Source organism: Neomonachus schauinslandi, chromosome 3, assembly GCF_002201575.2.
Source record: "Neomonachus schauinslandi chromosome 3, ASM220157v2, whole genome shotgun sequence".
NCBI classification, from domain to species: Eukaryota; Metazoa; Chordata; class Mammalia; order Carnivora; family Phocidae; genus Neomonachus; species Neomonachus schauinslandi.
In genome coordinates this window covers 104,487,749-104,507,384 of record NC_058405.1, presented here as the reverse complement: position 1 = coordinate 104,507,384, position 19,636 = coordinate 104,487,749, and positions in this window count along the sequence as shown.

The following is a 19,636-nucleotide window of genomic DNA, read 5'->3' as shown; positions in this document are numbered from 1 at the left end:
GAAACATGAAAACATTGATGAAAATAATTGAAGAAAATGTAGGTATATGGAGAAATATATTATGTTTATAGATTGGATGACTCAATATTGTTAACATGTAAATTATCCTTGTATTGATCTTTAGTCTCAGTGCAATTGTAACAATCCCAGCACATTTTTTTTTAGAAATAGACAAGCTGATTCAAAAGTCCGTGTGTAAATGCAAAAGAATTGCAAATGTTTGTGTTAGAATAGCCAAACAATATTGAGTAATAAAAAAAAAAAAACAACGCACAGAAACACACAGAACTTCAAGACTTAGTATATTACTGTAACCAGGACAGAATGCTACTGACATAAAGATAGACAAATAAGATCAATAGAACAGATGAGAGAACTCAGAAATAATCTCTCAATTGTATGTTCAATTAATTCTTGATAAAGTTGCTAAAGCATTCCATTGGGAGAATGAAAATCTATTTAGTCAATCATGTTGAAATACTTAGAGCTGTAAATAAAAAAAAATCAATAAACTTCAACCCTACAATACACAAAAATTAATTTTAGATGGATCATAGACCTTAGCACTAAAAATAAATCTCTAAGCTCCTAAAATACAAGAAGACAGTATCATCAGAACTTGGAAGTGTGTGAAAGTTTTGTAAAGACAAAACTAAGAAAATAAGCATCCATAGATGAGAGAAAATATTGGCAAACATATGTCTGATGTAGGATTAGAATCCAGAATAGATAGATGAGCTAGTTAGCTAGATAGGTGATAGACAGATGATAGATGATAGATGATAGATAGATAGATAGATAGATGATAGAGAGAGAGAGAGAGAGAGAGAGATAGATAATAGATAGATAGATAGATAGATAGATAGATAGATAGATAGATAGAAAATAGATACAGAGATATATCTCCTACAACTCAGTAATAAAAAAACAAACCCAAATTTCAAAAATACACAAAAGAATTGAATAGTACTTCACAAAAGAAGATAAAAAATGGCCAGTAGTGTCATGAAATGGTTTAAATATCTAGTCATTATAGAAACTACAACATTCACTAGAGTTTCAAACACGAACAAAATTCTGACAACACTAAATGTTGACAAAGATACATAATAACCAGACCTCTTCTTCATTGTTTAGGGAACTATAAAACATTTTGGAAACACTCTGTCAGTTTTTTATTTTAATAAACCTAAACATGTACCTACCCTATGAGATAGCAATTTCACATACCGGTATTTACCTAAAAGACAGAGAAGGATATGGCCATTAAAACACTTTTACAAGAATGCTTGTAACAGCTTTATGTCTGAGTAGCTGAAAACTGGAAACAGCCCAGGTACTTAATACTGGGAGAAGAGAGAAATGCACTGCTACACATTAACGCAATTGAGTATCACTCAGCAAGAAAAAAGAAACAAAGTATGCATTCACATTATACTATAGATGAATCTCAAAAATAGTATACTAATGAAAGAAGCTGGGAATGCCTGGGTGGCTCAGTCGTTAAGCATCTGCCTTTGGCTCAGGTCATGATCCCAGGGTCCTGGGATCGAGCCCTGCAAAGGGCTCCCTGCTCAGCAGGAAGCCAGCTTCTCCCTCTCCCACTCCCCCTTGCTTGTGTTCCCTCTCTCGCTCTCTCTCTCTGTCAAATAAATAAATAAAATCTTTAAAAAAAAAAAAAAGAAGCTGTAGTTAAACAAGTACATACTGTATGATTTTTATTGGTATGAATTTGGAGAATAAGCTAAAGCATTATGAATTCTAGTTAATGATAAGGATGTCGTGGTGCTTAAGGATAAAGTGCACTGATAGCTATATTTTGAAATGTTTAAAAAAGTTGAATTTATAGATGACTAGAGGACTAGACAGTTGGATAAATATATGAGAAAGCAATCATAACAAAATGTTAATGGTAGAATCTAGGAAGTGGGTGTCTGGGTGTTTAATGAACAATACTTTCAACTTTTCAGTATGCTCGAAAATCTTCATAATAAAATAATGGGAAAAAATATAGGGAGCCAAGAAACTAACCCATGCAAATATGGGCACTTGACTTATAGCAATGGTTACATTACAGAGCAATGTCTTTTCAATAAATGGTACTGGGTCAATTAGATATCAAAAAAGGAAATGATCCACAATTCATACTGTACATAGAAAATCAATTCTATGTGTATTATGCATCTGAAATTTAAAACAATAAACCCTCTAGAAGATAGCATAGAAGAATATCTTCATGATCTCAGCGTAGGTAAAGGCAAAGATTTCATGGTGGGTACCTTAATATGCCAGATATCCAACTCATCAACCATCAAAAAAAGAAACATGCAACCACATGGTTGAATCTCACAAATAAAATATTGAGCCAAAGGAGCCCAGCGTGGAAGAATGTACACTGTATGTTTGAATAGGTATAGATACATAGCGATGTAGATATTAATTTCAAAAGGCTTCAAAACTTTCCTACAAGGATGAGGATACATGTTGAATTGGTAAGATTATAAATACAACCTCAGATATGTTTCCCATAAAACATGAAATTAAGAAAGTAGTACGTTTGTGGATGGAAGGGGTAGCATTGGGAGGGCAGAGGGGGGCTACTGGTGTTTTGGCAGTGTTCTGTATTTGACCTGGATGTTGTTTGGTTATGACTCTGTGAACTCTGTATATTTGTTCACTCGTCTGTCTGTTGCTAATTGTTTGTGATAAAGAAAAAAAGTTTTGAAAGAATAATGTTGGGAAAAAAAAAGACATAGCTGATATGCGTATTTAGAACACCGCCTGATTGCACGCAACCTCTGAGGGACACTGTTTGGGATCAAATCTTAGTTTCTTCACTTTTGCTGTGGGGTTTGGGGCAAGTTACTTTAATTTCTTTCAACTTTAATTTCCCATTTGAACAAAGGGGACTGTAATTCTGCCTACATTCTAGTTTGAGGTTTAAATGAGCTAATCCACTTAGAAGTGATTAAAATCATTCTGGCACATGGCGGGTATTAGACGTTAACATTGCTATCTTCTGATCACCCTTGCAGGATCGGAAGCACAGATGAAGAACAGCTGGGAAATAAATTTGACTAAATAGGAATTTGAAAGCTTGTAAGAGCAGGCTCAGAGCTTTGTACTTTATCCTGTGACAATGTAGCACTTAAAAAATAGTAACACTATTTTGAAATATTAATATGATAATTTTACAGATAAGAAACTGAAACTTACAGGAATTCATTGCCATGCCCCTAATCGCACAAGTAAATGAAGAACAGAAATTGAAATGCTTCAGAAAGCTTAATCTGGCAGTAAGGAATAAAATGGAGTCAAAGGGGAAAAATCAGCCAGCAGGAGGGCAAATTGGGACACTTTCAATAGTCCATCTAAACAAATAAGGATTATGGTAGTAGGAATAGAGGATTGGGGATGGATGAAAATCAACAGGATTTGCCAAAAGATTGAATGTGTCAGCAAGGGATGAATCAAAGAGGAGTCCCTGCTACTTAGGGCTGGGAATCTGCGAAAATGGTGGTGCCATCAACAAAAATAGGGATCACAGGAGGAATCTCAGGTTTGTACTGGGCGATGAAAAATGTAATGCGGGCAAAGTATAATCATGGGGTCAGTTAGCGCACTCACCATAGTAAGGAGGAAAGTTACTGAAGATTGCATTACGGAAGGCTGTGCTTAACAAAGCTTGATGGATCTGCTGCCAAACTCCCAGGGCAGGAGGGGTGGGAGGTAGATGCTGAGGGTTGGAGTGCTGCTTGGATGACTAAGGAAAAGTGAAACCAAAAGATTGACCTGAGCACTTGGTGAACTTTCTCAAGGTGAACCCAACCCCTTGACAGCTTAGACAATCTTTGAAATCCATACAAAACAAAAGGAAAAAAAAAAAAAAAAGGTTCCTGGCAGGTTGGAAAGAAATCCATGGCAATTGTTGCCTGTGATGTATCCCGTCAGAACTCCCTGAGCCTGGGCCAGGCTTTCTAGAGCCTGGATTCCGTATAGAGTGGTATGGACCTGGCTCCCAACCTGCAAGACGGAAGCTGAAAGATTTGTCCAGGAACAAAGCTGGATTCAAGCTAAGCTGTGAGGCGAGACCAGGTGCAAAGCAATGAGAAAGCTAAATCACCTAGGCAAGAGCAAGCAGGTTGGAAACGGAGCGAGAAGAGAAAGAAGTAGCATGTGGAGACATTCCACGATGGTCTAGGGTTTCAGACTGTGTCTTTTTATAGGGAGCCTCAGGACTTGGCTATGGCCGACAACGTAGTTTATTACAGGAACTGAGCCTATTCAAACACAACAAAAAATGGGCAGCGAATTCCAGAGTGGCAGACACACTGATGAAGGTGAGAAGCAAAAAACAAAACAAAACAAAACAAAAAAGGAAAAAGGGAGTGCAGCTTACATTGTTCTCAAACTACACAGGAACCCAAAGAGCACCTTTGTAAATCTTTTCCCCGACTCCCAACTTGTTATTTTCCTTCTAACTGCTTTATAAGCCCCAATGCTTTTTTTAATTTTTTAAAAGAAAGCCTATCTCAAAGTTCTATCTCTTACAAATGGCATACTTTCCCACAGAGCTCTTTGCCCAAGATTTGAAAGCTGTAGAGAGGGACGTTTGGGCTGCCTCTGCCCATATCATGTGTATCTCATAGATGACAGAGGACTTTTGACTCCCAAGCTGCCAATCTTCCATCTTCATCTGCACCAAATTCACAATGATGAGGAAGAAAGGAAAGCAATTTAATTCTCAATGGTACTTCATATAGCTGCTGTAAAACATCATTTCTGCTTTATACCAAGTAAGCTGTAATAACACAGGAACACTGAAAATTGCCAGTTGGATGGTAAAAATGGTGGAAGGAAAGCTTTACAGAATAAATCTGGGTAATAAGGGAAAAAAATGTATATGCTACAGTGGGTTTTCATCAAGGATTCCAAAAACACCCACTTATCCTCTGCAAAGAACTTGTTACAGCTCATTTTCTATCTGTGTATGTAACTCCATCCTAAGATGAGCATCTGTCAAGCCTGGAAAGCATAACATTTATAATATTGTTTTCATTCCTGACTGAACACATAACAAGCACAAAATCTAGTTAGAAGAATGGCATATATGCATGTGGTTTTCTCAAAGCCTCTGTCGCAGGCTCCCACACACCCCCTTATTTACAGGCTGCTGCTGGCTTTTGCTTACAGGGTTATGACAGAAGTCAAATGAATCATTGGAATCTCTCTTCAGGTGGTTCCAGGAAAGGCATGCAAATGAAAGGTTTTCCCTAGCTCCATATAATCTTCACATTTTCATTTTTTAAGAGTCTCATCATCATCTTATCAGAAGCTGCAGTTTTAGTTGTTCTCAATCTGGACTTGGGACTCCCAAAGCCTGATTAGTTAAATTCCCCAGTATCCCTGCCAAAGTTCTGTTCTGTGGTGGTTTGACTTCAATTTGGGTAAGAGGCTGCCAGCTAGGCAGTTCACCTTCTCTGGCTCTAGCTGAGAACTTCAAAGCCATGACCCATCGCTATTCCTTAACTCCATGCCAAGACCCCACATCTGTTTTGATCTCTGTATTTGGCTTTGAGAGAAAAGTATTCCTCTCCTAAGGCAGGTTATTCATCCTTGTGTTATAATCCTCAAGAAAGATCTATTTCGAGACAATCTGTTGATTTAGTTGGAAGCAGGTGGAGAGGAGAGAGAAAGAACACTGGTTGCCTTCAGGAACATTTTCTCACTCCGGAAATGCTCCTTGAAGTCTTTATCAGTTACAACTTTCCCTCTTTGAGTGTTCTTCCCTAGCACCTGACATAACATTTGACCCATCATAGTTAGTACTGTGGAGTACTGTTGTCAAAGGGCATGGTTTTCTAGTTCAAAAAATCTTAACTCTGGATCCTGCATCACTCCTTAGCTGTGTGATTTTTGAACACATTGTCTCATCTTTCTCAGCCTATTTCCTTCATTTGAAAAATAGTGATTAAAAATACCTACTTGGAAGGATTTTATGAGAATAAAATGTGCTAATGTACGTGAAGCATTTACTTCGGTGCTGCATTAAATAATGGCCCCTAAAGACATTATATTTATTCCGTGATGATAGTTATTTAACAATACTTTGTCAATGTACTTATTGTAATTATTGCCTGAAATCAGAAACTTTGGCAGCATAGGAGAAGTCAGGTGCAGGAATGATTCTGTAACTCCCACCTATTCAGCATTCACTTACAAAGTGTGGGATTTTTCTCACATGGATTTCCTCCTGGGGCTCCTCCAGGGTTCCATTTTACTTTCCATAATTCAGGGCCATAATTCAGGGCCATGAGGAAAGGACAGTAGGAGAGAAAAGCATTATTCTCCTGCAGAGAAGCCGCTCGAAATCTCTCTCATCCTATTAGGGTCCGTAAACCTGTTTCCTGATAGTGATACTCATATGCTTTCCTGTAATACGCCCCATACATTCTATATGCCATTCCGATTTTATCGAGGCAATTTAAAAAGAGTTGTATGTAATCCTCAAAGCACTTTTCAGAGCAGTGCTTTGTGTAAACAGTCAGTTATCGCTTTTCTTATTTTGGCACTTCATTTTGTGTGGGCTACTTCTTCCTAGAGCAGTGTTTCTCGGTCTTGGTTATACATTAACATCACCGGAGGAGATTTTTTTAAATGTCATGCCCTGGCTGTGCCCTGAACGAGTATACCAGACCTCGAGAGGTGAAGTACAGGCATGGCTATTTTATAAAATTCCCCCTTCCCTGGAGATTCTCATGTGCAGGCAGTGTAGAAAATCACTATTCTAAAGGGAATAAAATTGGGTGATGGACATGAAGGAAGGCATGTGATGTAATGAGCACTGGGTATTATATAAGACTGATGAATCACAGGCCTGTACCTCTGAAACCAATAATACATTATATGTTAATTAATTGAATTTAAATTAAAAAATGTTAAAAAAAATCAACATATTTTTCCTGGGCTAACAGCTAATCTAAATAACCAGATTAGCTCAACTGATCACTTTAAGTGAACGACCTAAAGCTGGTGATAGAGGCTGATTGGATCCTTTACCTAATGAAAAAGTGAAAATAGCCAAAGCAAATAGAGGTTATGAGATATGGACAACCTATAATAATAAACAATTGACTACTTTAGTACAGTGGAAAAAGCATGAAGTCTGAAGATCTGGGTTCCAATCCAGTCTTATATTAAAAAAAAGATCAGATTATAGACACTATTCTAGGTTCTGGGTACACAACAGTGAATAAGCTAGTAAGGTATTGCACTCACAGAAGTAGCTAGACCAAAAAGAATAACAATAACCCTCCTCTACCGAAAAGTAAAATATTTCAGATTGCGATAAATGAAGCTAAATGGTAACTAATGAGATATTGGCAAGTGGACTAGACAGTGAAAATAATAGGGGGTGTGTAGGTAGTTAGGATGCTCAGAGAGCGGCTACTTGAAGATGTGATGTTTGGTTGAAATCCAAATGATGGTGTGAACACAGACAGGCAAACATCTGGTGAGATCCCCAAGCAAAGAGAAGACTGAGAGTACAAAGACATCAGGGCAGGAATAAGCTAGAAGTGTTAAAGTTACAGGAAAAAAAAGGCTGCTATATATCTGCAAGATATGGATGGTGTATGGGTGTTAAAGGATTTCAGCATATCTCACTCCAGACAGTCCCCGCCTGATCTCATTTAAGTATTTCCCAAATGTCACCCCATCAGGGACAGAGGCAGAGAAGCTTTTCTTGACCATCCTATTTTAAACAAACATTCAACTATACACACACACACACACACACACACACACACACACATCCTTTTCCCCTTTAGTAGTTCCTTTAAAACCAATATGTCAGTTTCACATGAGCAAATACATGGTGGATCCTTTGGAGCATATGATAGGTGAATAATAAATATTTTTTGAGTGAATGAGTGGGTAAAAGAGGGAGGCAGAAACCAGATTATACATGGATATTCAGCTCACGGTAAGAAATTTGGATGTCACTGGAGTGTACTAAGCAAGGCAGTGCTGTGGTCTAAAGCATAATTTTAGAAGATCCCTCTGGTTTCTGTGAAGGGAAATGGTCAATATAGGGATAAGAGTAGAAGCAGAGAGTTAAGACCTTCCTGTTGTAGTCCGGATGAGAACAACAATGTCTTGGGAAGTAGCATAACAGACCTGAGGATAAAGTTAAGTGGCCTATTTAGGTATTGGTGAAGTTCAAAATGTGTAGTAGACATGCAAGAGGAAAAGTTGTATAGACAGATGAAGGTCAGTGGAGAAGCTGGGGCTTGAAACATAAATATGGGCTGTCTTATCTTATGGGTGGTATGTAAGTTATGTGACTTGTGAAATCATCCAGCGAGAGAATTTAGAGTACTAAATAGGATCTAGTACCAAGACTTAGCAGAACTCCATCATTTGGAGGCAGGTGAGGAGGAGGAAGAGCCAGTCACACTGAGATGAAGTCATTGTTGGGATAGGAGAAAAATCAGAAGAATCTGGAATTACTAGAATGACTTAAAAATGTTTCAAGAAGAAGGGCATGCTCAGCTGTGTTGAATAATGCTGGAAGAAATAAGCTGAGGATGGAGAATGGCTTTCGCAAGATGTTGATTTGGGGACATCATAATCAGACCCAGTTGAATATAACTGCCTGAATAAAGTGTACTGAAGCAAGAATGAGGAGGTAGGTATTGGAGTCCGAGAAAAATAAAATGCACTTTTCACCTGAATAATCCTGGGAAAGATTTTACAGCTCAGTTTCCTCCTTTCTGAAATGAAAGTAGTAATATAGCAAAGTCACATGTGTGAAAGTTTCTGTCCACAACCATAACTTATATGCAAAATGTTTACTATCATTGTTGTCATTATTCTGTGGCGGAGGAATACTGTTATTCAGATGACATAATAAGTTGAGACAAGCCAGAATCAACCAGATATTATACTTGACATGGTATTATTCTTTTTAAAATGCCTTTTAGTCGCATTTTAAAATAAATAGCCAATGGTTTAGATATTTCCTTCTTTCTTTATATCTATCTTTTTAAATCATTATTTGCCCAAGTCATCCAAAGCATCTGAGAGCCTAACAGTAGGATCCAATGAGTTGAGTTTCTCCACCTCTAAAATGTCACATGAGATGAAGTGCTTCCGGACTAAAACTTCCCAACTCTTTGGGTGAACAGTGTGACACGATTACTAATGAACAGAGTATTGGTTGTGGGAAATGGCCCTTCATGTATTTTCCCAGGGATGTGGAAGAGATTTTCCAGAGCAATGGCCCCTCCCTTGGCTACACATTGATAGTACCTGGGGACTTTTAACAAATACCGATGCCTGGGTCTCACTCCCAGAGATTCTGATTTAATTGGCCTGTGGTGCAGCCTGGACACTAGAATTTTTAAAAGCTCCCCAATTGATTCTAATGTGCAGTCAAAGCCGAGAATCACTGGAGTAGGGGCAGAGAATTACAAGCACAAGGCAGCCCAAAGAGGACATTCTCCTATCAAGGCAATGCAATCAATCCTCAGGTACAGCTCAGGCTCTTTTGGCCTTGACTTTGTTGCCCTACATTGTGTCATTTCTTTCTTTTTTTTTTTTTTTAAAGATTTTATTTATTTATTTGAGAGAGAGAGAATGAGAGACAGAGAGCATGAGAGGGAGGAGGGTCAGAGGGAGAAGCAGACTCCCTGCTGAGCAGGGAGCCCGATGCAGGACTCGATCCAGGGACTCCAGGATCATGACCTGAGCCGAAGGCAGTCGCTTAACCAACTGAGCCACCCAGGCGCCCTGTGTCATTTCTTTCTTACAGGGCACTAAATTCTGTTACTCCTTAAAGGCAATAGTAACTGAAAAAGAATGGTTAAAGGAATGATCAATGCATTGCATTTATAGAAAAAAAAGGAAAGAAAAATCCAAAGTCGGCTTTTAATAAAACTATTCCCTTCGCCAGGCAAGTAATAACAGTTCAAGGGAGAATGGACAAAACTCTACACTGATAGCTTTAACTTATTAATGTGAAAGTTATTTCCTTAAATTCCCCAGTGGTGATTTTTAAAGCACCTTTTTCATTCACTTTACCAGAGGCTGCTCGTATTTAATCTGAGGTTACAGTGCTTTCAACATTTAATTCAAAAAGGAAGTACATTTTTAAAATTTTCTCTAATTATATTCCCTTCACTAAACATGTGAAGGTACATCCAGCACACTAATGTCCACAAGTAATGGAACATTTTTTCAACTCCAATAGGGTTAAGGCTTTCTGGCTAAGTTTTCCACTATGCTTGAATTTTTTGCTAATATAATAGATCAAAAAAATCAATGTGTTTTCAATTTATATTTATATGCATCATTAGACTATTTGGTTTAAAATGTGAGTAAAGAAGGGCGCCTGGGTGGCTCAGTCGTTAAGCATCTGCCTTCAGCTCAGGTCGGGATCGAGTCCCACATCGGGCTCCCTGCCCAGAGGGAAGCCTGCTTCTCCCTCTCCCACTCCCCCTGCTTGTGTTCCCTCTGTCACTGTCTCTCTCTCTCTGTTGAAAAATAAATAAAATCTTTAAAAAAATAAAAAATAAAAAAATAAAATGTGAGTAAAGAAGACATTGGAAAGTACATAAAGTTTCAATATTTTGAACCATTTGAGGATGTGATAGCCTAAATTAATAAAATATCTGAAGTACAGACTGATTTAAAGGAAATACAGTCAGACATTCAAAATCATCTAGTCCCTGCTAAAATGAATAGATACAGTTACCTTTGCTAATATTTACATAGTGCTAATTATATTCTCTGCACATATAAGGATTATACAAGCACTAATATGTAAAATCATTGTACGAATCCTATGAGGTAAGTACTTGAGTGTCCATTTCGTAAATGAGAAAACAGAGGGACAGAGAGGTGAATAATATATCCAAATTGCCTCTGAATTTGCTAAGATTCAAAGCTAGGATTCCTACTCAGGCTGTCTGGCTAGAAAGTCCACATCTTAACCACTGTTTTATTTTGTGTTAAAGAGCACATCCTGCATAGAAGCAATCATGTACCAACTCACCAACTAAGTTTCACTCTGTTCAAAATGCAGTCTTCTGTAGTATAAAAGATGGGGATTATCTGAGCCATGAACATTTTGATCTCATTGTATGTTTGACAGAAGTTCGCAGTGATAAAATAGATGCGTCATACAGGGAGACTGGCTGCCAACTCCAGGCTGAGTCTCTACGATGGCAGGATCTTGAAGCTGCCATCACATATACTCGGGTTCTTAATTTTACACATATGAAAGCTCAGTTGTGTTCGTGCATTCAGAGTTATCAAGCTATTGGAGACTGATTTATTAAATAAAGTTCCAGAATGACAATGTATTCATTGTATATTAGGGGCTATATTTACTTTTTGAAAGATTACAATATTCATGTCTTCTGCTTAGGGAATTTTCAGTACTCCTTGGAAGCTAAATCTAGCTTATGAGGTTTCTTATTGAATACAGACTCGATGGAAAGGAAACTGAATGCTACTTTCCAAAATAAGAATCTTTTAAAATATAATACAAATCATTTTTACTATAGAGAAATGGAATGTAGAAAAATACATCTCACAAAAAGGCTACCACCCAAAAGGGCTACAGTAAACATTTTAAGGCATTTTTTTCCTATATTAAAGAAAAATAGGTGATATCACATATTTTAAAGAAGGCTATAAGGTGATTTTTACCTGGTAATATAATTAAACATGCTCAGTAGATGTAATTAGAAATAAATTAGATAATTTACATATATAATTATATAGCTATGTATAATTATAGTCACATATTATAATTACATAACTTTGTCTATAAAAGCAATGCAAAAAGTAACACAGTCTCATTATTAAAAAATAGAAACTTCAGAGAAATATAAAGAACATAAAAATTCCTTATAACTCTAAAACTTTGATTCAGTACACAAGTATTGATTGTACACCTACTATGCTTTTAGCATTGGGTGACCAGCAGTGCAGAAGGCACTCACAAAGATGTCAGAAAAATGGATGTTCAATTAACATATAGCATAATGTGCTATTATGATGTACTCATAGAATATATGTGATCACAGAGGAGGGGAGCCTAACTCAGAATGCTTTCTGATTCAGCAACATCCAAGCTCAGACCCAAAGATAAAACAGACATTGATAGAGGAAAACTTATTTAAACACATTTAGGCAGATTCATTAAAAGCAATCTGGCAGTTTCTCAAAAGGTTAAAGATAGAGTTATTATGTGACCTAGAAATTCCACTCCTAGGTATAGTCCCAAGGGGAAAAAAAATATGCCCATGCAAAAACTTGCACATGAATGTTCATCAGCAGTATTATTCATAGAAGCCAAAAAATGGAAACACCCAAATGTTGATCAACTGGTGAATGGAAAAATAAAATGTGGCATATCTATACAATAGAATATTATTTGCCCATAGAAATTAATGAAGTACTGATATGTGCTACAATATGGATGCACATCGAAGGCATTAAATAAGTGAAAGAAGCCAGTTTACAAATGACCACATATTATATGATACCATTTATATAATAAAATGTCAAGAATCTATAGAGACAGAGAGTAGACTGATTAGTCATTGCCTAGAGCTGGAGGGGGTTGAGGGGTGGGGAAATAAGAGGATTGGAGGGTGAGCTAAAATGTGTGGGGTTTCTTTCTGGGGTAATGAAAATATTCTAAGGTTGATAGTAGTGATTGTTGTACAACTCTGTTAATATATTAAAAACAGTTGAATTGTACACTTTAAATGGGTGGATATAGGATATGTGAATTATATGTCAAAAAGAAAACTGAAAGAAAACATACTTAGAAGGAGGTATCGTTGTTAAATGTACCTCATCTAATATAGGATTTCTATTTTCTGGATTTAGACAGTCCTCCAAGAAATCCTATGAGAGGCATATTGGAAGAGCCTGGGTAGGTAAACTACTTTTCCGCAGTCCACCATTTATATTTAATAATGGGCAGTCGGGACTCATACTCAGAACTTCTGATTTCATAGAGTTTTCTCCTGAATTCTTTGCAGCTGACCTAAAGGACATCATTATTTAGTACAAAGAATATAGTGATGTGGTGTTTTACATATAGTTTATGATGCTTATGTTACTTTAATGTTTGTTTTAGAAAGTGGAGCTGAGAGAAGAAAAATTGTGATTGTAGTAATACTAGGCACATGGAGGATGGTAGAATCCTAGTTGCCCTGCACTGGCATGTGGAGATGAGGCGGACCAGCCAGGGAAGGGAGTTTGTTTCACCCAGAGGGACGGACTTAGGCTATGCTTGTCATGAAAGAGAAGAGATCAGGTGGCGAATTGAAGTTGCTTTAGAGAATATCCCAAGTGATATACTTGGGGCTCATTTCTGTTTCTGTTGTGTATTCTTAGTCTTTCCTGAGAGGCTACTGTAGGGGAGGAAAAATAATTTTTCCTATGCCCTTCCAGGTTCTTGGCTGAAATCTTCATGTAACAAAAAGATCACAGGAGAAAAATAAACCTGATTATATACACACTTATGGGAGCCCCAGATTCAAAGAAGTGATCAGAGCAGGAAGCTCTTATACCTGTTAGACAAAGAAACAGTAAATTTGTGAGGAATTGACAAGACAAAGGGATGTGGGCTAGGGGTAGTAAAATGGTGAAGGAGTAAATAAGGTTTGCTAAATTCCTCGTCCTCCCTAATGATAAGGGTGCTTTCTTCCCACCTAATACGGGGAGGGTGTCTTTCACATGGGAGATGTATCTGTTTGCTTTCAGGGGAACCAAGGAGGGTCAGACTATCTTTCTTGCACCAGCTGTCTTTCAAATACCTTTATTCAAAGTAATCAATATGCCAAAGTGGCATATTTTGGGGTGACATAGACTGAACCCCCACACTATAAACTCAAATCTTCCCCATTAAAAAAAGTGCCAAGCTTAAACCTACTTTCTTTTCTTGTTGCCTTATCATTTCTTTTCACAACATTTTCCTCAAAATGATTATTCACTCCCTCACCTCCCATGTGTGAAAATAAAGGCAGCTTCATTTCAGATGGAGTTGGGACCTCCTGATGGGGAGCTCTCCTTCAGGAACCGCAATTTACGACCTGCAAAACCAGCAGGAAGAAGGAAGATAAGAATTATTTCCACAAGGAAGGGTACTTTCCACATAGGAATTTCCCAACAACACCCTAACCATTGCTTGCAGCCAGTGAGAGACTGCCACAACCTTGAACTCTGTTCTTTTCCAATAAACTTTTATTCAAAGCAGCCCTCCCAAATTTCCTCCTAAAACCTAATAAAAGCTGACCTTACCTTTGCTCTTCAGATTTGACTATGGTTCACCATAGTTTGCTTGTCTTGAACTGCGATTCCTCTGCTATTCCCCAAGAAACTCATTTCTTTTTACTTAAATAAAATTGCTTTTTGCTCTGTTTAAAGTTAACACATGTATCAATACCGTGAAGCCTCTGGCAGTTAGCACAACTCCATTGAATCGCAAAGAGCACTGCCAACAGCTGCCTAATTGCCAAATCCATTGTTGTTGCCTCAGTCCACTTCTTAATTGAATTCTGGCAATAAACTGTTGACCGCTCCATTCATCTCCCACCACTCTCTGCTTGATTCCAGAAATGTCCCCTTGTCTCATCCTACCGAGCTGGCAGACCCTCTGAGTCTTTTACTCTGTCTTTACTTCCTAAATGTTCACATTTCCTAGGCAACTATCTTCAGCCTTATCTTACACCTTGAATAGTCTGTCTCAAACTTTGCTCACTGGAGCATCTACAATATTAGAATCACTGCCGGGTTTGTGGGGTGAACAGTGAGCAAGTAGTATAGCTTCTGGAGCCTCACTCCAAACCTGCTCAGTGGCGATCGCCTTGTAAATTTCAACTTTTTTTTCGAGACTTGGATGATGTCACAGTTCACCTTTTCAGACCACTCTTCCTTCTCTAGAACTTCACTGTCCATCATTATGATATAGTAGTCACTAGCCACTCACATTTAATTCATTAAAATTGAATTTAAAATTCAGTTTCTCATTGCAAGCGCACCAACCATATTTCAAAGGATTAATAGCTATGAATAGCTAGTAGCTACCACATTAAATACTGTAGATACAGAATATTTCTTCAGCACTGCAGAAATTACTATTGAGCAGTGGTGCTCTAGTGTTTGAATTGACCACTTCTTTTGGACTTTTTCTGTCACCAGTACATACTTCTATTATATTGCATACAGCACGTTATGTATGCTCTTTTAATTCATGAACTCATCAAAAAACGTGTAACCTGATTCTACTCTCTGCCAAGTAACATGGTAATTGTTGGAGAAAGAAAGACAAATAAGGCCTGTCCAAACATCTCAAGTTTTTTTTGTCAACTGGAACATGGTTTAAAACAAGATGAATTCTTTTTTTTTTTAAATTTTATTATGTTATGTTAGTCACCATACATTACATCATTAGTTTTTGATGTAGTGATCCACAATCCATTGTTTTCGTATAACACCCAGTGCTCCATGCAGTACGTGCCCTCCTTAATACCCATCACCGGGCTAATCAATCTCCCCCTCCCCCCTCCCCTCTAAAACCCTGTTTGTTTCTCAGGTCCATAGTCTCTCATGGTTCATCTCTCCCTCCAATTCCCCCCCCATTTTTCCCTTCCTTCTCCTAATGTCCTCCATGTTATTCCTTATGTTCCACAAATAAGTGAAACCATACGATAATTGACTTTCTCTGCTTGACTTATTTCACTTAGCATAATCTCCTCCAGTTCCATCCATGTTGATGCAAAAGTTGGGTATTCATCCTTTCTGATGGCTGAGTAATATGCCATTGTATAAACGGACCACATTTTCTTTATCCATTCATCTGTTGAACAGCATCTTGGCTCTTTCCACAGTTTGGCTATTGCGGACATTGCTGCTCTGAACATTGGGGTGCATATGGCCCTTTTTTTCACTACATCTGTGTCTTTGGGGTAAATACCCAGGAGCGAGTGCAATTGCTGGGTCATAGGGTAGCTCTATTTTTAACTTTTTGAGGAACCTCCACACTGTTTTCCAAAGTGGCTGTACCAACTTGCATTCCCACCAACAGTGTAAGAGGGTTCCCCTTTCTCCACAACCTCTCCAACATTTGTTGTTTCTTTCCCTGTCCATTTTTGCCATTCTAACTGGTGTAAGGTGGTATCTCATTGTGGTTTTGATTTGGATTTCCCTGATGGCTAATGGTGATGAACATTTTTTCACGTGTCTGTTAGCCATTTGTATGTCTTCTTCAGAGAAGTGTCTTTTCATATCTTCTGCCCACTTTTTGACTCGATTATTTGTTTTTTGGGTGTTGAGTTTGAGAAGTTCTTCATAGATCTTGGATACCAGCCCTTTATCTGCGGTGTCATTTGCAAATATCTTCTCACATTCTGTGGGTTGCCTCTTTGTTTTGTTGACCATTTCCTTTGCTGTGCAGAAAGCTTTTTATCTTGATGAAGTCCCCAAAGTTCATTTTTGCTTTTGTTTCACTAGCTTTTGGAGATGTATCTTGAAAGAAGTTGCTGTGGGCGATATCAAAGAGGTTACTGCCTATGTTCTCCTCTAGGATTTTGATGGATTCCTGTCTCACATTGAGGTCTTTCATCCACTTTGAGTTTATCTTTGTGAATGGTGTTAGAGAATGGTCGAGTTTCATTCTTCTGCATGTGGCTGTCCAATTTTCCCAGCACCATTTATTGAAGAGACTGTCTTTTTTCCATTGCATGTTTTTTCCTGCTTTGTCAAAGATTATTTGACCATAGAGTTGAGGGTCCATATCTGGGTTCTCTATTCTGTTCCATTGGTCTGTATGTCTGGTTTTGTGCCAGTACCATGCTGTTGGTGATCACAGCTTTGTAATATAGCTTGAAATCGGGCAACGTGATGCCCCCAGCATTGTTTTTCTTTTTTAACATTTCCTTGGTGGTTTGGGGTCTTTTCTGATTCCATACAAATTTTAGGATTGTTTGTTCCAGGACTTTGAAAAATGTCTTTGGAATTTTGATCAGGATGGCATTGAAGGTATAGATTGCTCTGGGTAGAATAGACATTTTAACAATGTTTATTCTTCCGATCCATGAGCATGGAATGTTTTTCCATCTTTTTGTGTCTTCTTCAGTTTCTTTCATGAGTGTTCTGTAGTTCCTAGAGTATAGATCCTTTACCTCTTTGGTTAGGTTTATTCTGAGGTATCTTATGGTTTTCGGTGCTATTGTAAATGGAATCGTTTCTCTAATTTCTCTTTCTACAGTTGCATTGTGGAAAGTCAGTGCATTGATTTTGTATCCTGCCACATTACTGAATTGCTGGATGAGTTCTAGTAATTTGGGGGTGGAGTCTTTTGGGTTTTCCACATAAAGTATCATGTCATCTGTGAAAAGAGAGAGTTTGACTTCTTCTTTGCCAATTTGAATCCCTTTTATTTCTTTTGGTTGTCTGATTGCTGTTGCTAGGACTTCTAGTACTATGTTGAACAATAGTGGCAAGAGTGGGCATCCTTGACATGTTCCTGATCTTAAGGGAAAGGCTCTCAGCTTTTCCCCATTGAGGATGATATTTGCTGTGGGTTTTTCATAGATGGATTTTATGAACTTGAGGAATGTTCCCTCTATCCCTATACTCTGGAGAGTTTTAATCAGGAAAGGATGTTGTATTTTGTCAAATGCTTTTTCTGCATCAATTGAGAGGACCATATGGTTCTTCTCCCTCCTCTTATTAATGTGTTCTTCACATTGATTGGTTTTTGAATGTTGAACCACCCTTGCATCCCGGGGATAAATCCCACTTGGTCGTGGTGGATGATCCTTTTAATGTATTGTTGGATCCTATTAACTAGGATTTTGTTGAGGATTTTGGAATCCATATTCATCAGGGAGAGGGGTCTGAAATTCTCCTTTGTGATGGGGTCTTTGCCTGGTTTGGGGATTAAGGTAATGCTGGCCTCATAGAATGAGTCTGGAAGTTATCCTTCTGTTTCTATTTTTTGAAACAGGTTCAGGAGAATAGGTATCACTTCTTCTTTGAATGTTTGGTAGAATTCCCCAGGGAATCCATCAGGCCCTGGACTCTTGTTTTTTGGGAGGTTTTTGATCACTGCTTCAATCTCGTTACTGGTTATTGGCCTATTCAGGTTGTAGATTTCTTCTTGTTTCAGTCTTGGCAGCTTATAGGTTTCCAGGAAGGCCTCCATTTCATCCAGATTGCTCAGTTTATTAGCATATAGTTGTTGATAACAATTTCTAATAATTGTTTCTATTTCCTTGGTGTTAGTCGTGATCTCTCCCCTTTCATTCATCATTTTTTTAATTTGGGTCCTTTCTCTTTTCTTTTGGATAAGTCTGGCCAGTGGTTTATTGATCTTATTAATTCTTTCAAAACACCAACTTCTAGTTTCATTGATCTGATCTACTGTGTTTCTGGTTTCTAATTCATTGATCTCTGCTTTAATTTTAATTATTTCTCTTCTAATGCGTGGCTTAGGCATCGTTTGTTGCTTCTAAAACCGCCAGCTGCCCCGGGTTTCTGCCCCGAGGGCTGCCCTAAAGTCCTTTCCCCGCCGCTACCAGTCTGCAAGTCTGTGCCCCATCCCCAGTGCGCGAGGCTGTCGCTCACCGGCGATGTAGGATCCCCACGGCCAGGCACCCTCCCGCTGCCATTTATCCTCCGATATCTGCCTGCAGAATCATGGCTCCCTGCTTCATACCTCAAAACCAACCGCCTGTGATACTCTGCTTGTAGAGATCCAGATCTTCTTACATCTCAGGCTGGTTTCGTGGGTGCTCAGAGTGGTCTGGTAGATATCCAGCTCAGTTCTGGGGACCAGTTGAAATAGGGTCCCCTACTCCTCCACCATCTTTCCTTCCCAAAACAAGATAAATTCTTAATGAATACACTTTAATGAGCATAGAACAGATAAGCATGTGTAAACGTGAATTATGTCTTTCCATTATTAATCTAAAAATCAATCCTTAAATTCATAGCTCTAAATTCAAAATGGAAATGGCCATTAGTGATTTGAAAGTTGTCTTATTGTCAATGAGAAATATGCTTTTAATGTATTAGTGACCAAATTACTTGCCTCTAACATTCAAAACTAGACCCACTAGTGATATTATACCTTCTTATATAATAGTAAGAGTCTATTTAAGTCATGTCATAACTGAGGTGCTACTGATGTTACACTGGAATTCCAAATTTTAAATATCAATTAGAAATCAAAGTTTGACCAAACCCAGTAGGTTTCACTCTTCTAAAACCAAATTAATCATGTGTCCCATCATTCTTAATATAAAGAATCATTTTCCCCCAACAGTCCCTTAATTATTTTAAATCATTATGACATCACAATTTAAAGCCCTTACTATAATTAGATCCCCAAAGCTTCTTTAAACCCACATAAAACATATAGAAATGCATATAAAATATGAAGAAAAACTATATTTTCAAAAACGAAAGTTTCTAGATTGTGTAATTTTTTTAAAAGAATTATATTGAGAGATAATGGTTTGTATAATCCCATAAATTAGTGCTCCTTAAAGTGTGGCTCCCAGCCCAGCAGCTTCAGCAGCAGCATCTTGTTTGAATGCCAGTTTTT